The sequence below is a fragment of the Lytechinus pictus genome, chromosome 18 (assembly GCF_037042905.1).
Source record: "Lytechinus pictus isolate F3 Inbred chromosome 18, Lp3.0, whole genome shotgun sequence".
Classification (NCBI taxonomy): domain Eukaryota; kingdom Metazoa; phylum Echinodermata; class Echinoidea; order Temnopleuroida; family Toxopneustidae; genus Lytechinus; species Lytechinus pictus.
Window position 1 is genome coordinate 12,796,226 of NC_087262.1, and position 13,273 is coordinate 12,809,498.

Sequence of the window (13,273 nt, forward strand, 5' to 3'; positions counted from 1 at the left end):
TATGGACCTAGTTCATGAAACTTGGCCATAAGGTTAATCAAGTATTACTGAACATCCTGCCTGAGTTTCAGGTCACATGACCAAGGTCAAAAGTCATTTAGGGTCAATGAACTTAGACCATGTTGGGGGAATCAACATCAAAATCTGAACCTAAGGTTAAGTTTTTGAAATGTCATCATAACTTAGAAAATATATGGACCTATTCCATGAAACTTGGACATAAGGTTAATCAAGTATTACTGAACATCCTGCTTGAGTTTCATGTCACATGACCAAGGTCAAAGGTCATTTAGGGTCAATGAAGTTTGGCCAAATTGGGGGTATTTGTTGAATTACCATCATAACTTTGAAAGTTTATTGGTCTAGTTCATAAAACTTGGACATAAGAGTAATCAAGTATCACTGAACATCCTGTGCGAATTTCAGGTCACATAACCAACATCAAAGATCAATGAACCTGGCCATAATGGGGGTATCTGTTGAATTACCATCATAACTTCAAAAGTTTATGGATCTGATTCATGAAACTTGGACATAAGTTAGTAATCAGGTATCTTTGAACATCCCATCCGAGTTTCAGGTCACATGACCAAGGTCAACGGTCATTTAAGGTCAATGAACTTTGGCCATGTTGAGGGTATTTGTTGAATTACCATCATATCTGTGTAAGTGTATTGTTCTAGTTCATAAAACGTGGACATAAGAGTAACCAAGTATCACTGAACATCTTGTGCGAGTTTCAGGTCACATGACCAAGGTCAAAGGTCAATGGACTTTGGCCATGTTGGGGGTATTTGTTGAATTGCCATCATAACTCTGTAAGTATATTGGTCTAGTTCATAAAACTTGGACATAAGAGTCATCAAGTATCACTGAACATCTCATGCGAGTTTCAGGTCACATGACGAAAATCAAAGGTCATTTAAGGTCATTGAACTTTGGCCATTTTAGAGGTAATTATTAGATTGCTGTCATAACTTTCAAAGTCTATAGATATAGAGTATAAAATGTGGATATAGGGGTAATCAAGTATCACTGACAAGTTTTAGTTCACATGAACAAGGTCAAATATCAATGAATGTATGATTGTATCAATATATGAATGGTGTTTTTTTGTGAATAATTATTTTATAGTAGTTTTCAAAGTCAGCACTGCTGCTATATTGAATCGCGTGATGCAGGTGAGACCGCCAGAGGCATTCCACTTGTTTATTTTCTGCTTTTTTTGTTTAATTTGTCTGTGCAAAAGGTAGGAGCTTATGCAATTTCAGCAATGTTCATTTTTAGCTCATCTTTAGCTTATGCCGTGGCGTGGCGTCCGTCCACAATCTCACATTTCAAGTCCGATTTCAATTCTGTTGCTTTATATGATAGCACTAGGTGGGGGATTCAAAACTTCTACACACAATTTTGAAACTCATTAAATATGTTAATTTATGCTGATTTTATGCAAAATGTATTCATAAATCACAGAAAATGCCTCTTCTTCTTTAGTGGATGACCAATTTTGATTTTTTTCCTTCCATCTGGTAGAGCTGCATGAGGTTCACCAAACTTGTACACAAAATTTTGAAATTTTGTCTAGAAAATTATTTATGCTAATTTATGCAAAGTTTATTCATAAATCACAAAAAACGTTTTGTCTTCTTCATTTATTGATCAATTTCAATTTTGTTTGCTTTATATGATAGCTCGAGGTGGAGATACAAAATTTCAACACAGAATTTTGAAACTCATTAAATATGCTAATTTATTCATATATATTTAAAACTCACAAAAAAAACTTATTTATTTGTTGATTGATTTTGATTATTTTTGTTCCATCTGAGAGCTACATGAGGTTCACCAAGGTTCTACACAGAGTTTAGAAATTTTGACTAGAAAATTAGTTATGCTTAATTTATATGAAATTTACTCATAGATCACAAAAAATGCTTCTTTGTCATTTCTTCATCAATTTCAATTCTATATCCTCAATTTATGTCACCAATGTAATTCACTACAGTGTCAACTGGGCTGAAATTAAAATTGTGTTAAATTTCGTTGCGAGATGCCGGATGACCTCCACATCATTGATGTGCTAGTTAATGTCACCCACACCCCTTTGTTTTATGAATTATAATGATAAAATTATAACACTTTTATGTGGTGCTTGATACATTGGGGTAGCGTTTTTAAGCATTTTACTAATAAAGCTGTTCAGAAGTTACAACAAATTTACAAATGACTTGATTTTGTTCATGATTGAAATGAGATACCCCAATTTCCCTTCATGTAATGAAATGAAACTGATTTTCTATTAGCCTCAATCAAATTTTAACAAATAGTATACTTTGAACTGTTTGTTACAGGCAGCAACATTAATATACATTTACATAACTTTTGCTGATGAGAATAAAAATGACTTATAAAAATCTCATGTTCCAGTTGTACATTAATTCTTCTGCAACTTACGGTAAGATTTATGAATTGCCCAGCAGAATAAATTTTGAAGGGAAAATAATTATTTTTAATGTTGTCTTTGAACTCTAAAGAGCATTAGTATTGATTTTGTTGTGCAAGCATCATCAGGGCCCCATATTACAAATCTTAGCAGTACGTTGATCATTAAACAAATTTTTAACAATTGACTATTTCATGAAAGAGCTTTGATTTTGATAAATGAGATAATGATCTCATATTGATTGAATTGATTTATGAGATCTTGGACCTATGAAGAGATGGACATTCATCGCTTAGATAATGAATTCACTAAACGGGCGACTGTAATTGTCATCTGAATAACATTCTCTTCATACTTGTCTACTTTGGTCCTATGATTGTTTTCGTGAGAAGGGCCTGAAGCAGTTTGTGATTGGAACTTTATATTTCACAAATTGTATGCGCAGTTGATATCAAATCACTTAAATCATGGAAAATTGATGTGCAGTTCTTGTCTACCTTTGGTAATCTTAGTTCCATGTGTTGTATTTGGGAAAATGTCGGCGTATTTTAATACAGAGGCAAATTTGTCATTGATTGTTAACCATTTAAAATTCCATTTTCCAAAGTTTCTCAATAATATTCCAGATATACGTGGCACATAACGTGTATAGATTGTGTATCTCTCAATGTTATTGAGGTCATCACGTGCGTCCGGAAGAGTGCAGATCTAATATTATCATATTTCATATCACAGAAATCGCCTACTCAAGTTTGTTGCTCCAAATATGAAGCATGTTGATTGAAAGGCACATGCTGAAACAGTGTCAGCCAACAAAATTAAGACCGGGGAAGCTGATCGGTCTTTAAGTGATCAGATATGTCTTGGTGGTCATGGTAATTGCTATTGTCCCAACACCTGTATGCTCTTATTAAGATGCACATAACCAGGTGACGGTGACTATCATCGGAAAAAAAATGCTCGCGTCAATTGTCCATCTCTTCAAAGGTCCATAATGAGATAAAGGAGCTTATCCCCATGTTAAAATATTTAGTGAATAGTGTAAGTTAATTCCTCATCTACATTGCTTGTCTTTAAACACCAGTATTAATATAAATGTTTACACTAAGCCTAATTTGTTTACCTTGACATGCGATTTTACTCGGATGAGTGCATGTCGAAAAGCCTAATATGTCTGTTTTCAAGTTTTTAAAGCATATCTTAACCACTCCTCATTCCAAGATCAATTTTCCATTAAGTGGATGCTTGCACAACATTTGATAGGCGAATGCATTAATAAACGTGTCATTAGCCTGAGTGTATTTCAGCCATCTCTGAATCATTTTCAGATCACCCTGGACAGTGCCCGCCCAGCTTCGTAAGCAAGCTTCCCATCGGTCAGGCCTGCATCATGGAATGCTACTCCGACCGAGACTGCCCCACCTACGAGAAGTGCTGCATGTCCCGTGGCTGTGGCATGTCCTGCAAGCGACCGATCGTCCTGACCAACCGGCGACCCCTGTCCAACGTTACAGGACACCTCTGCAGCGTCCTGGAGAATCTTGTTGGGAGCCATACGACAGGCAAGTTCAGTAAGTGGTGGGGGGTTGGGTGCGGAATGAAACAGTATACTTCAGTCAGTATCATCATTAACCCATCAACTACGGAATGCTGCCATCCCCCACGGGCTTCAATGTGGTAACCAGCCGGTCCATGTGAGCACTGGGTTAAAGGGATACTCCACCCTGAAATCAAATTGATATGAATAAGTGTTATTGAATTCATGAAGCAAAACTGAACATTTTATCTCTTTCATGAAGAAATATATACAATAATTTTCTCTTGTAGTCATGCAATAGACTGGGGATGATTTACATCTGATTTTTGGCATCACACCATGCTTTTCGTTTTGGGAACAATTTTTTTTATTGAAACAAAATTAAAGTTGAAATGTTTGTAATTTGAATATACTCCCTTACCTCACATACACATTTCATTCAACAATTGATAATATGCTGAGTAGAATTACAGCTGGATCTAAATAAATTCTGAAAAAGCACCTTGGAAAATTCTACGTAGTTCCGCTTCCCGTTTTTAGGAATAATGCATACTTTCTGCAATTACTTCCTTATTTCGCATTTGATTTCAATAAAATTTTGCATGTTGTGCTTGTTTTATATTTTCACCTGTCAAAGTGTATACGATTTGGGTTGGAGAATCCCTTACTCATTTACATTGATAGCATTGATGTTTCATTTCAGTGTAGTAAATAGTATTAATTCTGTGTAGTCTTGTTGTAATTGTATAAATATGTAACTCTTGTGAATATAATTGTACTGCATGACCGTCAATTATTTATTTCATTGTGTATTATGTTTAAAATAGACCATAACTGTGTAGAAAAGTACATGTATATACATTTCTATCCATATTGATTGCATGTTTATATGATTCACATGTGTAATTATCGACTGTGAAATTAAATTATATTTATGTAATTTTCATTGTATAAGCCAGTTTGTAGTTGTATTTGTTATGTGTAAATGTTAAACATTTATAGCTTTATTATTCTCAGTCACCCAGGGTAAATCCTGTTTGCACAATTTCACCAAAATTTGGCACGCACATTCTTTACAACATAAATTACAAGCCAGTATAAAGTGAATCAAAGGCTTTAATTTGTCCAATTTCACCTTTGTAATAAATGTACATGAATAATGCTTAGTATTATACCAAGTGCATGTCAATATAAAATGGTAATGCATTGCCATATACATCCTCAATATTCATTTTATATAGAAAAGGATGGGCAGTGCCCAAAGTTTACTGATCTGAGAACGCAACAGCGCCCCCTTGTGGCAGAGTGTATCTTTGATAATGACTGTCCCGGGATGAGGAAGTGTTGTCCAACTCGCAATTTCAAGATGTGCTTAAATCCTATTATAAATGGTAAGTACTGCTTTAAGACAAAATGAAGAATGTGAATAGAGGAAAACAGATGAAGAATTGATAAAGGAAGATTATGGAGAATAGAGAGAGAGCAGAATTAAAAAGATGAAAAATAGACAGGTGGACAAAAAAAATGAAGGAAGATGGAGAAAATTTGAAAAGAAAATTAAACATTCAAACAGATTTTTGAAGAAATCTAAACTTAGCTGCAATTATAGTGTTTTTTTTAAGTTTTTGCAAAGCAAAATGCATGTTATTGATAATAACTGGAAATAAGTTGATGTTAAGAGGAACTTTTTTCAATGGATTTGTGTGGCATTGTATCAAAGGTAAAGTATTATTAATGTATTATTTAGAAATGCTTTTGAAATCAAATATTTGATATGTAGAGAGGCTTTTAATGGCTCACTTTTCCCTAAAACATGTATGGTTAAACATCTTAATTGAAATTTTAATGATTTCCCCATTAAAAATCAGTTAAAATGACTGCATGTTGACAATTACCAATACAATGCTGTATAGTAATATACATGTAACTCTGAGTACCAGTAAATTTCTACTCTTTCTCATTTCCATAGATGTGGAAACTCCCGGAAAGTGCCCCGCCCCTAAGTTCAGGGATGGAATGTGTCTTAACAGGAATGATGAATGCGAGAGAGATAGCGAATGCACCTCACGCAGCAAGTGTTGTTATGATGGGTGCTCCCACAAGTGTATGCTTCCTGCAAAATCCAACGAAGGTGAATGTCTTAACCTGTTGACTACTGAATTTTATAATTCCCATAGGCTTCATACAGGAACCACTCTGTTCCAGTAGAGAGTGGATTAAAGGGTCAATGGTAGTAGAAGTCATAATGAGTTAAAAGTTGAACATTAATTTCTTTCAAATTCCTCCAAAGTGTTGTTTGATACATTTCCCTGTATTCTGAAGAGGTATTGTGCCAAATATGTCATAAAAATTTGAAAGAAACTCATTAATTCCTGAACAAAAACCATATGGCCTTTCATTTTTAGATTAAGAAAAACAGTATTCCATATCAACACACCCTTTCATTTTACATATGATTCTGAGGTTTTGATTAGGGAGATGAAATTTTGAGTGTGTTACATGAAATTATGAAATGCCTAAAATGTGATATATTTTTTTGACTGAAAATTTTAAATGATATGTATTATCACAGTTGTAAAGATTATAGTTGTTGTATGTCATATGATTAGAATTATACAGATATGTTTATGTGCAGACAATTGGCACTGAGCAAAGAAGGGCAAGACGACATGATGGAGTAGAGAATTTTGACAATATCTTGATAATAATGAGGATGGCTAATTATTTTAGATCAGATTATTTGATAAAAAAGAAGAATTAAGCGGATAAGTACTGTTGTAGTAATATTTTTAGTGTGACTTGTTTCCATTGATATTATTTTTAGAAAGTTGTAAAAGTAACAATCTATTTACAGTGTAATGGGGTAGAAGAGGTGTCTTGCATTTTCAACTTTATTTTCACTGCCATTTCCTGCAATTGTGATGTACAGGTACATGTATGAAGATTATGAATGTGCATGTTTTATAGAATTAAGTTTATGATAATTACTACATTAATGTTTATTTCTACCTTCACATACTATTACATGCCTGTGAACATAATTTTTTTTCTTCAAATTTATGATTTTCTTCCTGTAATTTTGAGTAACTTTGTTATAGAAATATGGATTTTTCTGTTTCTTCCTTGTTATCCACTTAGTATATTTCAAAATTTTCATATACTTTTCATATTATTTCTTTCAAAATTTCTGGCACTTGCAGATGGGCCATGCCCCTACATCCATGGAACATGTGATAGGGTATGCCCTCATGGTTATGCCTCAAACTCTGTCCAGTGTGAAGTGTGCCGGTGCAGTCGATGGTGCTACTTTGTACCCTTTAACTGTCCGTTTGACTGTCCATACGGATATGCAACTGACAGAGTTGGATGTAAAATGTGCCATTGCAAAAGAGCAAGTAAGCAATTCTGACTCAGAAATTGAAGTATCCCGCAAGTTGATATCTACATGTAGCTAGTGACTAGCTACTGACTAGCTACGACTAGCTGGTGGCTAACTTAATACACAATTATTTCTCTGCATATATATTACAAGCTATAAAAACACAAGCAAGCTGGGGCTTGTTATGAAAGGCTGTGTAAGTTGTGCGAAAGTTGCAGGTAAATTTCTGTGGGCAGCCATAAAAGCCAAAATAAAAGGCCTGGTGAGTTCCATTTGGGTAAATTTCTATGGGCGGTCGTAAGGGCCAAAGTAAAAGGCCGAGTAAGTTATGTTTGGGTAAATTTCTATGAGCAGCCGTTAGGGCCAAAATAAAAGGCCTGGTGAGTTCCGTTCAGGTTAATTTCTATGGGCAGTCGTAAGGGTCAAAATTGATTATTTTTGAAAATCAATTAAACAAAACCATGGCTGGGATAATGCCATTGCATGTATTGTCCCTTGCCTATGCATTCTAGCTTGCTGGCACTCGATATTGTTTTGCTTCAGCAGGAAATTTACCCACATTGTGCCTTACTCATCCCAAGTGAGGTGAATGGATATAGGCCTACCTGGCAGAATTAATTCCTTGAATGCATTGAGCACTGGAAGGCAGCATGAGCTAAAGCCAGAGAAATACCAATGTGCATCAAAATAGATTTTTTTCTAGATAGGTGACGCTATATAAATACCTATTGTTGTTATTATTTTTATTATTATTATCATTATTATTATTATTATTATTATTAGTATTAGTATTAGTATTAGTATTGAATATCAAGTGGTATTCACAAAAACAATAAAATGAAGCCCCCCAAAACCTTACAAAAGTAACAAGCGAGGAAATTTAGACTCACACAGAATAAAAAAGTTACCTTGGAGAAAAAGATATTTTCACAATTATTAACAACTGCTGAAATGAAGTCTGCACCAAAAACAAATGAAACAACTGAAATAAAAATCAAAAGAATTTATACATCCACAGGCATGAACTGAAAACTAAACAAAACAACAGAAAGAAGACTAAGAAGTTAAATATGTGTATGTAGCTGCTCAAAAACAAAGACTGCTATAAATATAAATGAAGCAGCAGAAATTAAAGAGCATACAGAAGACTTATAAAAAGATGGCCCTTACGGTCGCCGATAGAAATTTACCAAAACGAATCTCACCAGGCCTTTTAATTTGACCCTTACAGCTGCCCATAGAAATTTACCAGAAACTTACGTCAACTTACACAGCCTTTTATAACAAAGCCAAGCTGAGAGCCACTGGCTTGAGATTTCTGTGATGGTTCTGTAACATCGGAATTTGCATGTATGAGATAGCAAAGTGCCCTCTGCTCCAACAGATTCACATGATGATGTCCTCCTTTGTGGCAATTTCAGATTGGACAGACCCCTAGAGAGGAGGTGCGAGTGTGACATGCTAATCTACTGACACTACATTTGCTCATGCCACAATTGTTCCAGGCTTTATGTCGTTTAAGATATAAGGTTAGGGTTCCAATCAGGGTTGGGCGGTAAATACCGGTAGCGGTAATTACCAGTGGTAAATACCGGTAAATACCGTCCGGTAAATATGATGGGCGTCCGGTAAATATGTAAAAAACGGGAAATATGATTTATAATTCTTTTTTTTTCAATAATTTTAGTTGTTTTTAACCTCAACAAATGAAAATAGTGTTCTGAAATAATTAGAATCACAAAACTCACAGTAGAAACACACAAACAGATAAAATCCATACTGCATACATGTACATACCCAAACACACATAGGATCTATAGGCCCAAATTCACAAAGGTGGTTTTGAAAACCCACGGTTGAGTCAATGGTTTATGCAGATTTCCTGTATGAATTACGCCTAATTTAGCGCGTATCGGGCACGTGTATAAAAATGTCCAATGCTGATGCGCGCTTTTGTCACAGTGCGCCAAATTGACGCCTGTTGCCGTGGTTATCTACGCTATTTTATTCAGGAGTCCACATGAATAAAATAGCGTAGATAACCATGGTAACAGGCATCAATTTGGCGCACTGTGACAAAAGCGCGCATCAGCATTGGACATTTTTATACGCGTGCCCAATACGCGCTAAATTAGGTGTAAGATATACAGGAAATCTGCATAAACCATGGACTCAACCGTGGGTTTTCAAAACCACCTTTGTGAATTCGGCCCATTAAGTCCACACATACGTACACAAACTCAAATTATGTTCCTGGAAATTGAATAATAATATTAAAACATAAACAAATATTTCTCCCGGGGTTTAACATTTTACATGTACATGCCATCTGATTACAATATGATTTTTGTTTTTAAGTGTGAATAAAGCTCAGTATTCTACTTTATGTAAGGATTTTTAGTGTGTACATGTATCAGTGTGTACTAGTGGTTGCTGGTTTTAAATTTTGATATTGCTTAAGCCCCAGTCACATATAGACCCCGGACCATCCCGGACCATCCCGGATCTGATCCGGGGTGGTCCGGGGAGAGATCCGTGTTGGCGCCTTGGGCATCCTTGGAGGTCCGGGGTGGTCCGTGTTGGTCCTTGAACGTCCGGGAAGCCAACACGGCAGTTTTTGACTGTCAAAAACATCCGGCGTCATCCGTGGACTGCCGGGTTGGCAAAGCCATCCGGGATGGTCCGTGTAGCTGCCGTGTAGGTCCGTATGGCTGCCGTGTAGGTCCGTGTAGCTGCCGTGTAGGTCCGTGTGGCTGCCTGGAGTATCCTTGGCAGTCCGTGTTCTTTTTCCCCATCAAATCTTTACAACACTATTTACTTTATGAACTTTTCAGGAGTTGTTAAACAGTTGACACAAACATGCTTAATTTATTTATGATTAAATGGATGATTAAACGATTCAGGATATTTTCTTACGCTTTGGAGATTGGCCCCAACCTAATATTTGTAAACTTAGTGCATGTATGAATAATTCTTTTTCTCTCTTTTTTATATTTACCCCAACTTTGTCTTATTATTATTTCACATTTCATTTTCTTAAAATAAATGTTATGTACCTGTTACATCAAAATTGTACACTAAGTTTTATACTACTGCCCTGCATCGACAGTTATGCGTCATGACCTGGGCCTATCTTAATTTTTATTATGTTTTCTATTGACTTTGTAAATTTCTTTCCTTTATTGTGATTTAAATAAAGTTTTTATTAAGCCTTTCTTTGTAACCTGTTTGACCCACCTCTCACTAATTCTCTAGTTATTCATCCCTCTATCACTGTTTTGTTCCAGATCCTGTTTGATGTTGCCTGCTTCATTATCTTAATCCCTCTTGGCCTTACTTACACTAACTTCCCTTTGTGTCTGCCTACTCCTTTTCTTTCATCCCCTTCACTAACCTGATTGGTCTTCTCTACTCACTAATGCCCCTTTTGTCTCCTTGTTTCTAGTGTTGCTGTAGCTTGTTTGTGGTCTATATTATGGTTGTTCCACTTTATATGTTTGTCATTTTGCCTCCGACGAAGATTCTGCTAGGATCGAAAGCTTAGGCCCCTTTTTGACTTTATAATTTAAATAAAGTGATATCAAATCAAATCGAAATTAAATTTGTCGTTCAAGATTTAAAGTACTTAACAACTACTGTTAAAAAAGTAAACTGTGTTGTATAAAAAAACTGAATTTTTACTGGTTAAGGAAGTTTTAAGTTTTGATATCTTTTTTAAAAACAGCATAATATAATGTTGCGACAAGGATGAGAAAAATAAATACATAAATAAATATCAGCTCATTATTATGAGCAGATTTTCATTTGCCATGCTGGTCAATATAGCTGCCGTGTTGGTCCTTGAGCTGACGTGTTGGTCCGTGTAGCTGACGTGTTGGTCCGTGTTGCTGACGTGTTGGTCCGTGTTGCTGACTTGTCGGTCCGTGTAGCTGACGTGTTGGTCCGTGTTGCTGACGTGTAGGTCCGTGTTGCTGACGTGTTTGTCCGTGTTGACGACGTGCTCTGCCGGCATGGTCCGTGTAGATCCGTGTGAATATGCCGTGTAGATGCCGTGTTTACAGTCATCAACGCTCAATCCGGGGCAAAACGATCCCGGACCTCCCCGGATCATGCCTGCATTGCCGTGTTGATCCGTGATGATCCGTGTCTATATGTGACTGGGGCTTTACAGAAAAAGATCTTTTTGTAGCCTAAAAAAATTACACAACTCGAATTATGCCATTTTTAATGTTGCATTTCTTTGAATATAACTTTTAAAATAAGTTTAACAAACAAAGCAAACACAAAAATTAAAAAGCATAACTTATACAAATGTACACAAAAGTGGAAAAGAGGTGTCAAAAGTTGTTTCCTTTAAGAAATATAAAATGAATACAATAACAACATAATTGACATACTTTAGCTACTGAATGTTTCATGGGAAATGTTAAATAAATAACTTGTACAGTTTGTCATATTCATATTGATTGAAACCTTGGAGCACGCTCCATTGTTTCCCTTTACAATAGCTTCTCTTTTTAATCAGTTATAGTGAGATCAACAAACTTTCAAAAGAACGTCTGGTGCACATTGAGACAAGGATATCCTCAATATACATGTATAACGAAGAAGGATACATATATTTGGGATCTTTTTAGTATTTTATTGTATTTTTCCAGAATTTCATAACAGACATAGATAACACCCAAACACAAACATAAACACCCTAACAAACAAACACACACACTCACACAAATGGTACACACCAGAGCAACCATACTCACCACCTTTGTTTTTATGTTCAAAATTTGACAATCCCTATAGAAAAGTGAGTGGAAATTGATATTTCCCTCTATTTCCCGGTGAAAAGTGGTAAATACCGGAAAAAAGCGGTAAATACCGCTTATTTCCCGGCGTCCGGGAAATAAGCATCCGAAGCGGGAAATATGCCAACCCTGGTTCCAATAGGGTTTTATATTAGGTTAAGGGTGAGGTGTAGTGATATTTTTAGTGATTTTTAACTTGCCCGAATGGCAAAAGAAAAACATGCATGAAGACGCTTGTATTAATTAAACAATTTTGAATAACCATATGAACCTTTTCACAAAGAACAGTTACAAGGATTGGTATTCTGTCCATCCACTAATCCTATTGGTTTTCATCCAAGATTTGAATGCATACCATAACTTCTCGAGTGGCAGTTAACTTAGCAATGAAGATATCATAAAGATGTAGATAATTTATACAAAACAACTGCAATGTAGGCCTATTTCATTAAAAAGTTGGCTTTGTTCTTTTCAGCTTAAGGTTGTCAAATATTTTAATTACATTACAAAAAAAGAAGTTAATTATCAGGGAAAGTGGGTATGTTACATTACAATGACAGAAACATTCTTTTTTATTCCAAGTATCAAAATATAAGTATTTTGTTCAGATTTTGAGTGTACAATCTATTAAACACTAGAAACTGACCTGCCCCTATCTTAGAAAATTCGTAATTGAATAGAATCAATGATAAAATGTAGAATGCAAAAGAAAATCAAACCCAGTTGATTCGATTATCTACATGGATTCAAAACATTTTATTGATTTTATAGATCAGGACCAGTGAATGAAGTTAAGTTTTTAATTTTCTGGAAAATTTGGAAAATTCAAAGGGGCAAAAAACATTTGAAATGCCAAGAAAAGGGCAATTGAGTTCAATCAACATGCCATCCACAGCATGGGACATATAAGACACCATCGAAATCTGGATAGGGAAAAAAATGTGTCATGGCTCGCCCCTGAATTCAGGGTTGGGATGTTTCTTAAAAGGCATGATGAATGTGAGAGAGATAGCGAATGCACCTAGTTGCGCAGCAAGTTCATGATGCTCTCAAAAGTATATGCGAGTCATGGATTTATAATAAAATTCCACCTGCGTCATCCATGAACG